Consider the following 12742-nt stretch of genomic DNA (forward strand, 5'->3'; position numbering starts at 1 on the left):
AGCAAATACTGCAAGACCCCACTTCACAGCAAAGGTATTGGGTTAAAGAGGTCAACTGACTTACTGGGTATCAAACAGAGAGTGACAGAGGGTAAAATATTAAATGGCCCTCATCTATTTTCTAACGAGGGAGAATTCCTTTCCTGTTGAGACTAGCTATGTGCCTTATGCTGAAGAGAACAGTGTGTAAGAAGGGAAAAGGGAAAACTCTAAATAACAGTAATGACTATGACAGTGATTGACGATGAGGCCAGGAAGAAAACTCTGAGAATGTGGCTGATGCTCGACGGCAGGGCCCAGGAGACTGCTGTCAATCGGGCTAGGGAGTTTGAGGACAGATAACAAAGGAGAAAAAGAGGAGATAGATGCCTGAAGGATAGTTCTTAGGAAGTCTAGTGGTTTAAAGTCCAACACATCCTGCTAATGTGTTCAAGAACCCTCCATTAAAGATCTGCATCACACCCCTGACTGGTGTGGCTCACGGGCTGAGCACCGTCCCACAAACCAAAAGGTTGCTGGTTTGATTCCCAGGCAGGGCACATGCCTGGGTTGCAGGCCAGGTCCCTGGTTGGGGGCCTGTGACAGGCAACTGATAAGTGTTTCTCTCGCTCTCTTTCTCCCTCCCTTCTATTCTCTCTAAAAATAAATAAAATCATTTTTAAAAAGTCTGCGTTACTCACTCTTCTAGAATTCAATTTGAGTGTGTTTTGTTCTGTTGTTTTTGTTGCTGTCCCGTTTTGTTTTTATGGTGCCTTAAGACAAAGAAGGTAGCTCACAAAAGCAGGTAGTTACATCTGAGTTACATTGCACCAGCAAGTGGCAGAATGTGGGCTGGGATTTAGTGCTTGTTTTCTACCACAGTGCTTTTCTATGATACACACTGCCTCTAAGCACCGTGGACATAGGTAGACGACGTGTTTTCAGAAGCATCCATAAACGCTGTCAGCAATGCCTGCATGAGACATCATCTGCAAACATGAGGCACAGCAACATGTATCCCGATACTGTTAATAATGCTTACACAGCCATTTTCCATCTGGAATCTCACCACCACCCATGACAGGGTCACAGATGGTAAGCAGCAGAGTCAGGACTTAACTTCAGGGTGTGACTCTTCATCCATTGTGCTTTTCTGCAGTACTTTAACAGGGGGATCTGGCCAGATCACTGGGCAAGCAGAGAGGAAAAACTCCAAACCAGCTCCAGAGGCTGCCCCACCCTGGAGAAGGGAGGGGTCAGAGAAAACTCCTAGGGGGTGGATTGAAGCGGCAGCCCTGTGAAAGAGCCCGCCTTCCCAGAGAAGGGCAGTACCCCTGAGAGGGGTTGGGAAGTACCAAAGGCAGCCTGGCATTCAAACCAGAGCTGGTGCCTGATAGGCTTCCATATACCCATGGGGAAGTAAACAACTAGCGCAGCAAGGGACACGGCTTGCCCAGAACCTACATAGGCTGTGGGGGCTGAAAAGGTTACTACACACACGTAACAAGGTGACGTCCAGCCCTGGGCAGAGGTGCAGTACCCCTGTGCAGCTAGAAAACCCTCCTACCTACTTCTGGAACATGGAAGCCAGAGGAGGGGCACAGCCCGTGCAGGCTAATGCTCGCTCGTGGTGAAAGCTGGCCCTGAATTGGCTGGGAAGTTAGACCCTCCCCCAGAGCGTAGGATTTTGAGGGAAAGATTTTAAATGGAGCGCACACAAAAGCGCTACCCTTTGCTTCCACAGCCAGGCCCCACTCACAGCTCTTGCACTACCCTGCTTGAGCAGGCTTGTGCAGGATGCACACCTCACCCGCGGCGGGCCTGCAGGACGCTGCAGCCCCACGCCACACTGCACAGGCCCTGGACTGCTCCCATTCTCTTGCCCTGAGAACAGCACACAGATGCATGGGCTGGGAAAGTTTGCTGGCCGCTAAGGCATGAGCAGCCTTGGTTGGACACTGGTGTCCAGTGTCCCTTAGCACAACTGGCTGCAGGGATCTGGCAGTGCTCCCTGGCCCCAGGAGAGGGAGAAAGCTGCGGTGACACTGGCCTCACAAGAGTGAGCTCCAGAGAGAGACAGAAAGAGAGCCTGGAGCTGGAGAGATGGAGACACATCCCTGTAGCAGCCCTGGGCTCCAAAAGGGCAGATCAGAATGGAGGGGTGGCGTCTCTGGGCATGGATTTGGATTTCAGTCTTTTTAGGAACAAGGGGATTTCTGTTTTGAAGAAGAGAATGGCTTGGAGCAAGAGTGTCTCCACACTCCAAATTGGGCACCCTGCTGATACAGACCTTTTCCCTCCCCGCCCCCATCTCTGTTTTATGGTTGTGCATGGCAGCAGGTGGCCAAATCCCATTTTGCCCTTAACAGAATGATGTTTCTCATTCAGGAAAAGAACGTTGTAATGGGACAAGCACAGTGGTAGCAAGATGAGAAATGTATTTCTAATCTCATTTGTAATGTATTAACAAAACTTAACCTTACATTTTTCCTTGCAATGTTCAAAGTTCTCTCTCTCATCTATTCAGAGCAGGGACTAGCAAAGGATCCCAATTAAAGCAGAAAAGTGTTTATGATTGCTATGGTGCCTTAACTATTGTTAGAACACCTCACTGATAACAAATGAATGTGACTACCCTCCAAGCTGGCAACATCCATGCAACCCCAGGGGCAGTACAGTCTAAACTGGGGGGAAACTGGAAACTGGTATGAACTTTATGTTCGATGGCCATGGCTCCCTTCTGCTCAAAAACCTTTAGACTCTCCACTGCTTTTTGATTAAATTTTCAAATCTTTAGATGAGCACTCAGGGCCCTTTTCAGCCTATTAATAGCCACCCTCGGCTTGTATTTTATGCTCCATAAAACCATTCCTCACTCCTACTGTACTTTTCCACTCCTATGCCTTTGGCTGTGCCATTCCTTTTGCCTGGAATGCTGTCTTACCTCTCCTTGTTTGGGACAGCTATTCATATTCCCCCTAGTCAAAAACAATCTCTCCCTCCCCTCAGTATTTTACATTACTCCTAAAACACTGCTTTAAATTATAGTTTTGTGTTTCTGTGTTTCATTTTCCCTACCTGATTCCAAGCACCTCAAGGGCAGAGATCATCCTTATTACTCATTGCATCCTCCGAATGCCTTGCCTTGTTCACAAAGAGGGATACAGCATGCCACTGGATAATCGTTTGTGGCGTAAATAAAAGAACAGTATTCGATGATGTCTTAAGTAAGACACCAAAAACAGCCATACTGGGAAGCAAGTTGACTCTAAATACCTGTTTGAGGTCTTCAATATCCAAGAGAGCCAGGGCTCAAGTCAACTACAGAACTAAGTTTCTATCAGTCACCTTTCCACACACCCATAGTCTAAGATCTCTGTGATAAAAATTAGTTATGATTTTGGGATATGACATTTGTTATCAATAAAATGGAGCATCACCCTTGGACTAAAGTTACCATGCCTTCGATCACACCACTAGGTGGAAGACAGTGATAATTTCAACAGCTGGGCCCAACAGGCTTGCTTCCTCCTGATAGAGGAGAATAGGTTGAAACAGTCTATAAAAACTGTGTTATTAAAGAATGAATACTTGGGATAGCAGTTCCCTTGGACATACATAATGATTTCTGCATTTTTCTATATGCATGCTATATTTAAATAAGAAGATTTTATAAAATGAATACTGATAAAATAACTTTTCTAATACTAAGAATTCATACCAATTAAAGCAAGATTTTAAAACACTTAAAATCAGATATAATGAAGGAGGAACCAATTTAAACCTTTAAAGATCATTATTTATCTCAATCCTGGCTTTACTTTCTTCATTTCCCTACTTCCTTATTTATTATCTCTAATAAAGCACTAGCGTTTAAAACTCTGGCTTTTCATTTCTCACTTAGAAGTTTCAGAGAAAATTCTGGAATTCTTATTACCCTACTTAATTCCCTCTCTTATACTTATGAGTAGAAAACCTAGTTCAAAGTTTCCCAACAAATGGCTGTTTCCAGAGGTCCCCTTCAGGAATGACCTTTTCATTCATTCATTCATTCATTCATTCAAGAATTATCTACCAGTACTTTCTATACACCAGATACTGTGCTAGAGCCCGGAGATTGACTCAGTAATGAACCAAACGCGTGCATCTCATTGTTGTGGAGCTTGAACTCCGGTAGAAATAGGTGGATTATCAGTCAATTACAACGCAGTGACACAAAAGCATTAAGGGGAAGCTACTAGAGATCCACAAACCCAGAACGAGGGGCATGCATATGGGGATGGAGTGGAGGTAGGGTTTCCTATAAAGTAATCCCTACGCTGAGAAGAAAATAAAGCTTGTTCTATAAGCATGTGAAACGTGTGAAGTCCTAGGGACCAGACAGAAAATATTTTAAAAATTAAGTTTACTTCTCTTCAGTTTGATCCAACCTGTCTCCAAACTCGTAAGAGTTTCTTCTAATCCGAAGTGGTTAACTTGTTAACCATCCTGCCAGTCTTTCAAAATCATTATTTGTCTTAACCTGATTTTACATAATACTAAATAGCATGCTTTGGCTTTAAAAATCCTAGCAGTTTTTTCCATCTACACCTAATTATTTAAAAACACATTTTTTTTCCTCCAAGGAAAGAGAACAGTAAACCACCCATCAAGTTAAAGTGTTTGAAAATTATAGGCAGTAGTCTCAGGTCCAGATTGGAGGAAAAATTCTGAGCAGCTGTCAGCATTATTTTACTGTGTTATTTTGCTATCCTGTGACCTCCTTAAAAAATAATATTTATTGCCATTTTTCCTGGTTATAAAAATAATATATCTTTCATGGAAGAAAACTTGGAAAAATGTAAAAAATAAAAACTATCTGTGAGCCTAATAGCCACAGAACTACTGTTAAATCATTCCATGTTCTCTCGTTTGCCTGATATTACAAAACTGAGGGTCGTATTCTATACACATTGTCATACATGCTGTGTCCTCCCCTAAATGCATGTGATAAATTATGAAAGAGAAAGTCCCTTATAAAAAGAGACACCAGGGAGCTCCCTTTCCCCTCCCACCCTGGGAGGACACAGCAAAAGGGCCTTCTATGGACCAGGAAGCGGGACCTCGCCAGACACTGAGTCCATGTGCACCTTGACCTTAGACTTCCCAGCCCCCAGGACTGAGATATAAACGACTATTGTTTATAAGCCACCCAGGCTATGGTATTGCTGTGATAGCAACTCAAACAGACTAAGACAAACATTTGGAATCCTTTTTATTACAGTTAATTTATTTTATGAAATGTTTCAGGTAAAAAGAAAAACCACCATACAGACAGTAACAAAATTTTACAGATATAACTGAAGCCCTCTGTGTATTATTTCCATATAATTCCTTTCTACCCTCCTCAAAGGCAACCACTATCCTGAATGAGGCTTCCTCGAACTCTTGCGTGTTTGTATAGATAACCACATAAACAGTGTATCCACATACAATATAAAGGATTGTTCTGCATGCCCTGTAACTTTCTATAAAGGCAAAATATTGATCATATCCTGAAACTTGCATTTTCTACCCCATACTATGGTTGACATTTATTCCTTTTGACACATTTTCCCCTAATTCATTCATTTTCACAGCTTCACAGCAGTAGTTCATCGTTTGGCTATGCTACGGTGCATCCACTCTCCTGCTGATGCACCTCTGTTTCCAACGAGGCTACCATAAACACTCCTGTCCAGGTCCCATGAGCTCATGGGAGTTTTTCTTGGTTAATTACATACCCAGGAGTTCAATTACTGGGTTCTAGAGTATTATATAAGCATTTTCCATTTCTATATATTTTAAGTAATTTTAAACATTTTAAATAATAAAACTGAATAGTTCATAAGAAGAATTATATAGCGATATCTTTACCAAAGTATCCCTTCTCTAGTTCGGGCCAGAATACCGTAATTAAATAAAATCAAATAATTAAGTAAATGTGGAAGACGGAGACAATGACCAGCAACCAAGATCTACACAGACAACCTACACACACCGGTACAGAAAGGACTAAACAGTAATTACACCTGTGTTCAGTTTCATGTGCTATAAAGGAGATGTTGAGGCATCTTTAAGTCTTGCATAGCAGGACAGCCTTCTTCAGACTACATTCACTAGGAGAGAGAGAGCACAAAGAGAAAGCTCTGGGTAATAAAGAATTAGTGGCAGCCCTGACCAGTGTGGCTCAGTTGGTTGGGTGTCATCCCACAAAGCAAAAGGTTGCCCGTTCAATTCCTGGTCAGGGCACATGCCTGGGTTGCAGGTTCAGTCCCCGATTGGGGCAGGTACAGGGAGGCAACCAATCGATGTTTCTCTCCCTCTCTCCCTATCTTCCCTTCTCTCTAAAAATAAGTAAAATCTTAAAAAAGAATTAGTGGCAAGAATTTTGCAACACATATTGGTAAAAGCAAACCTCCTTAGCCAAACAGTTGATGAAGATTCTTACTGAAAATTTGAACTTTGAGCAAATAGAGACTAAGAAATTGATTTTTTTAATGGCCATTCTAGTGCAAAACCATGTGGGAGATAGGTCAGAAAATAACAGAGGACCTTGAAAATGATAGAAGGGAATATAGATAGAGAAGATTTCCATTGGCCTCTACCTTCAAAGTATTCTTAATTGTTATGCGTGTACATGTATGTGCATGCATGTGTATCCACACACCAATGTAGGGCAGACATGTCATTGTTTGAAAAAGTCCCTGGGGATTCTGACCCACTACTTTCCCTGGCAATCTCCCTTCTCTCTGCACCCCTTCCTACAGCCTTGGAAAACAATGCTATAGGTTCTCTATATAGAAGAAGGAAGCCACACATAACACTGAGCTTTACAAACTACTTCTACATATTTTAGCACATTTGATTTTCAAAATAACCTGGAGAAGGCACGTGTTGCTATTATTCTCATTTTACAGATGAGAAGTATAAAGCTCAGAGAGGTAAAGTAATTTGCCCAAGGTCTCAGTGAGGGGTGGGGAGGGGAGGGGAGCTGTGAAAACTCTTGAGGAAACAGAATAATGAATACAGGTCATGCGAGGCAGACCTCCTACAGGGAGGCTAAGAGCACTCTGCAATGTGCTTTGGACAAAAAACGGTTTGTTCAAAAGAATTGGGGAGGCGGCAGATGTAGTAGCTCTGAGCTTCAAATGTACCCACAAAGATTCCCTTTAAAAAAAGACCTAAAACAAATACTATATTATTCTATATACTTAAAATATTTCATATTAAAGAATTCTTGGACAAAGTTTAAAGATGCCACTACATTGAGATTAGGATGCCAAAGTGTAGACAGTACCTGAGGCTTAGGTGGAAAAGATTGTACTTTCCAGGGATCAGAAGAGGTGAAAGGTAGAATCCTGTCTGGGACTGAGGTTAGACAAGAGTATATCAACCAGCAAGGGAGAACAGCCATGCAAACGCTAGACCGAGAGGGAACTATGGAAGCCCCAAAGAAACAAGCCATCATTCACAAGGGGTCAAGCTGATTTCAGTAACCTGAGGCCATGCGCCTAGGACTAACTTATTCTTTAAATTGTTCTGAAATAATCCCCCCACTTAGCAGGAAAAAAATTGTGCTTTTAAAGACAGCTAAATGTACCCAAGTACAATGCAGTAGGTACTGTGGGAAAGAGGAGGCATCGCAGGTTTGAAAAAGAATAAAAACTAGGAATGCCAGAATTTATCTTTGGAGAAGTTCCTCTTTATTGTATAAGTAGAGGCTATGGTAAGTTACTTAATTGAGCAAGTGGTAATAAAACCTGGCTAACCAGGGAGCCATGGGTTTGGGGCCAAAATCTCTCTGGGAAAACCATGTTTTAAAAACCCTTCTGTTCTTATCTGTCTTGTTGGCTTTACTTATTTCCCTGATTCTTCCATATCAACACTGTGGGGTGGGGTGGGGGGATGTATCTTGCTGAAGGTGCATAGCTGGGCCAAGAATAGAACTCCAGCATCCTGTCTCTCGGCTCATTTCTGGACCATGCTACCTCGGGAAGGAACATTTGAAAACAGCAACTCTCTCCCACCTTGCAAACACGCTGCGCACAAGCACATGATCAATGAATGAAGTTGCCTAAGTGACTCAGCACTGGGCTGGCTCTCCTGTGAGTCAGGCTCAGAATCCTGAGTGGTTGGAGAACAATCTCTTTTAAAAAGACTTTAAAACCAAGGTCTTTACCACCCAAGACCATTGAAAGATTTCAGGGGTATTTTATTTTGTTTGAACAGGGATCAGGATGTCACCTCTAGCATCTCAGACATGAATCAGCTTAAATAATTGTATCATCCAAAATTTTCATGGATGTCACTTTCTTGCTACACTGTGAACCAGGTGAAGTAGATAGAGTCAAGAGCAGTCAATGACCTGGAATTAACTAACACTTTTTAGGATCACATCTGCATCTCTTGCTCTTTAACACGGAAAAAGACCCCAAGGTAAGGCCTTCTCTTCTTCCTCTGAAGGATAACAACTAAAGACACAGCTTGGGTGGGGAGGGGGTGCACACTGGTAATCTGCTCCAACCTGACCCTGTCAACAGCCCTTGGTTTTGACCACCTGCTCCCAGCAGGGAAAAAGCTAGCCTCTGAGCAATGACCCCTGTGACAGATGGCACAGCGCAGACAGAAAAGGGCCAGCCAAAAATAATCCTTCCCACAGAGGGCGGGAGCCTGGGTGTTTAAAGGCAGGAGTCAGAGGAACAAAGCAATGAAATTCACCAAGTGTATCTAAAACTTGCCCTCAGGATATCAATAGTCTTTTGAATGACAAATGAATCAAAACCCTTGATGAAGGGAACTAGGGATCCTAGGCACAGCAAGCTGCCATTAGCAAGGTTTTGGAACAAATTATCTTAGAGAAAAGTGTGACAATGAGATTTAGTAAAGGACTCTCAGAGCCATTATAGAGAACTTGCACACTTAGGGCAATCTTAGAATCAACTCAAATTTCCAAAGAGATTGACTAGTCTTAAAATAAAACAAACAGTTCAGAGAACATTGATTACAAAATGTCAGTCCTGGAATGGACTTTAATTGGCAGGGGGAAAAAATCCATTAGCCCCTGCTTTGGTTGATAATAGTACTAGGCAGGAGACATAAAAGAAGTGGAAGTGAAGCCGGCATAAAAAAAAGTGAGGAAAGAAAATGCCACTTATGTGCCAATGTCCAGCACTCTGCTAGGAGCCTTTACAGACGGCCACATGAGTCTATAAAGGAAGCATTACTCTTTTTTTTTTTTTGCCATTTTTGAATGAAAAACACCATAGCAGTATTATTCACAATAGCCCAAAAGTGAAAGCAATCCAAGTGTCCCTCCACAGATGAACTGATAATACAATGTGGCATATACATACAATGGAATATTGTTCAGCCTTAAAAAAGAACTTCTGATACACGCTGCAATATGGATGACGCTTGAAACATTATGCTAAGTGAAATGAGCCAGTCACAAAGGGGCGAGCACTGTATGGTTCACTGTGTGCACGGCACGCAGAGGGATCAAATTCTTAGAAATGCAGAGTGAATGGTGGTTACCAGGGCTGGGGGAAGAGGAGAATGGGGAGTGAGTGTTCAGTGGGAATAGAGTTTCGGTTTGGGAAGATAAAAGGTTCTGGAGAAGGATGGTGGTTATATTGGTACCACAATGGGAATGTTCTTACTTAGTAAATTTTATGTTATTGTATGTTTTACAATAATTTTTTAAATTGTTGTTCAAGTACAGTTTTCTGTCTTTTCCCTCCACTCCTCCTCATATTATACAACATTTTTAAATGAAAAAATAAACAAGGTACAGTGAGGTTAAGAAACTTGGCCGTGTCAAAACTCAAAAATGGAGGCCATATGATTCAAGCTAATATTAAAGCTTGCAATTTCCTTGGGCACTCCCTCCTCCTCCAGCACAGAACCACACAGGCTTTGGGAAAGTAAGACAAAGAGAGTGATGAAGAAGAGAACCTTGATGCTCTTCTTAACCACAGCTGACCTGCCCATTATGAATAAGTTACGCATCTCCTCTCTCCCCCTCACACTAGTCGTTCCAGCTGTCTTTACTGAAACCTTGTATAATCTTCTCATTTTCATCTCTTAGTCCTTTCCCAAAAACACGCCCTGTTTAGGGAATAGCCTGTATATTCCAAGTTCACCAATATCACTCAACTTTGAAAATCTTTCACGCCCAGAAAGCCTCCCTAAACTGGAAAATAACAGAATACTACCACTCCAATTATGTAATTCCTCTAACTCATTCTCACTTGCAAAATATATGTACGTATGCTGCAGAATTCACGTACAAGAGAAAAAAGTTTAGATCACCAGACTTCTGAGGCACCCTCATCTCACCTGGCCCGGTGGCTCTACACTGGGCATTCCTGACCCTCGGCCAACACTTGGCAGAGCTCCCGGCAGTTTTGAGCACCACAACTTGGGGGCGGGGGGACTACCGGCATCTAGTGGTAGACTAGGGGATGCTGCTAAACATCCAACAGTGCACAGGACAACCCCCACCAACAAGTGCCTGGTCCAAAATGTCAAGTGACAAGGCTGACGTTCCCCGATAGCCCAACCACACAGAGAACACTTGCAATTCCTTTGAGAATCACCAAAGAACAACAGCCTCCACTGCAATCACACGGCAGACAGGGAACTGTGACCCAGGGCAGCCCGTTTCCTCTGTTAACAAATAAGTGTGTTCCTCAGATTCTATCGGTCTTTCGCCGAGCAGTCTCGATGCTAACTCTTGAGGTCAAACAGTAGTCAAATCCCTGTTCTACACAGCAGCTCTTCAAACTCAGAAGATAGGTACCATATCTTATAATAATAAACATAGTCAGTGGACATTTACACAACTGTCTATACATGTTTCTGTGTTTATCCAGGATTAAGAGTCCTCTACAGAAATTCTCAAGAGCAGGTAACCTGTGTACATTGCGTTTCCCAGACTGCCAGTAAAAACATCATCCAGACTAGTACTTAAGAGTATGCAATCAGTACTTACTTAACACATTACTAGGTTGATGGTGAACATGAAGGAGGTGGGTACCTGCCAACTGCTGTAATTCCTGGATAAAAAAAATACTCTTATTTTAAAGGAGACGTGCCACTGCCGGCCCCCCCCCCCCCACGCCTGTGGATACCCATGTTCAATTCTTCTTTCTACTTTAAACCGTCTCAACCAGCCACCTACGGCTGGGGCCAGTATGCAGTCACACACTGCCCCACCCCCAACCCCAGCCCCTGAGAATCCCTACACAGCAAGAATCCTCTTGATCCTCCAGAAGGAAAGTAACCCAAACTTTGGCACATCCCCATAAAAGGCTGTAAACTCCTGGTTTATCTGCTTAGCTGGACTACAAAACATCTCAAAACCTCTGTCACTCCACATGGATTATATTGTTCACGACATCAGCAGTCTAAGAAGAGACTGGCTCTGCAAAAGCAAGAGGCTTTGTAAGCATTAAGTCTCAGCCTTGAAGAGCTATTCTATACAATGACAAGGACCGACTTCTGAACAAAGTTTGAAGGTTGCTTGCTTGACTCTGATAGCCACAGTGAATAACTGCAATTTTAAAATTATTTTTGCCCTAGCTGGTGTGGCTCAGTGGACTGAGCACCAGACTGCAAACCAAAAGGTCGCCGGTTCAATTCCCCATTGGGGAACATGCCTGGGTTGCAGGCCAGGTCCCCATCTGGGGGCATGCAAGAGGCAACCAACCGATGCATCACACACATTGGTGTTTCTCTCCCTCTCTTTCTCCCTCCCTTCCCTTCTCTTTAGAAATAAATAAAGAAAATCTTTCAAAATAATTATTCTTAAAACCTTACCAACCTGACCTTTACTACTGTTCCACTACTCACCTTCTAGTACACCAGTCTCACTCCTACCTCTAATCCTCCATCTGGCTTGCTTTTCTTTTGTTTCCCAAACTAAACCTAAGGACCTTTAAGGTCTGTATCAGGATCTCCCTCAAACCTTCTATCAAATCTTTTTTATTATCTCCATTCCGTGATGATCTCTCTCAGTCTGCATACCAACTTCTCTGTTACCTGCATATATTCTGCTTTAGAATTAGTCCCCAAAGGGTTTATTTAGATATGCTAAACCTTCAACAAGTATCAATCAATCAACAAATATTTACTGAGTACCTATAACGTACCTTGTGCCCTGGGCCTATAACAGACAGAAAATATGTACACACTTTAGTTACTGCCCTTGAAGTGCCAAGAGTAACTCATTCAAAACAGTCACTAAATACAAGAAAGCACATAATTACTAAATTATAGATATAGATCATAGTAAAGTTCAGAAAATAGTATCAAACTCCCTTCTCATTTCTTAGAGTGAAGGTCAGGAACAAAAGAAAAAAAGATATACCCATTCATTCCTTCAATATTTTCTGAGGCTTTTTATGTATAAGGCATTGTAATATACCTTATATTTGTATTGCACCTTAAGTCGCACGTTTATTATCTCATTTCACCTTAGGCAACAAAATAAAATAGGTAGAGCAAGTTGTAATCATCAACCCCGTTCTCTAAAAAAGGAAGACGCGTGCCCAGAATGCTAACAACAGAACCAACACCGGAACCCACCTCCTGACCCCTACATCCCAGTTTCTAACTCTCTCCTCACGGCCCCTAACATTCCCCGCAGCCCCTCCTCCCCACAGTCCTTCAGCTACCCACATGTAACGATGCTGCCTCCCCCATTACTGCTTTTTAGGTGCAACGGTAAAAATGAGAGCTT

The 12742-nt window shown here is 42.6% G+C and overlaps 1 protein-coding gene across 1 annotated transcript in view; it reads right to left on the reverse strand.

Annotated features, from left to right (window-relative positions):
• Positions 1-12742, reverse strand: part of SCN8A (sodium voltage-gated channel alpha subunit 8) — a 205563-nt gene that overhangs the window by 153396 nt on the left and 39425 nt on the right. The gene's annotated exons all lie outside the window — the stretch shown is intronic.

This window comes from Desmodus rotundus, chromosome 3 (assembly GCF_022682495.2).
Source record: "Desmodus rotundus isolate HL8 chromosome 3, HLdesRot8A.1, whole genome shotgun sequence".
NCBI classification, from domain to species: Eukaryota; Metazoa; Chordata; class Mammalia; order Chiroptera; family Phyllostomidae; genus Desmodus; species Desmodus rotundus.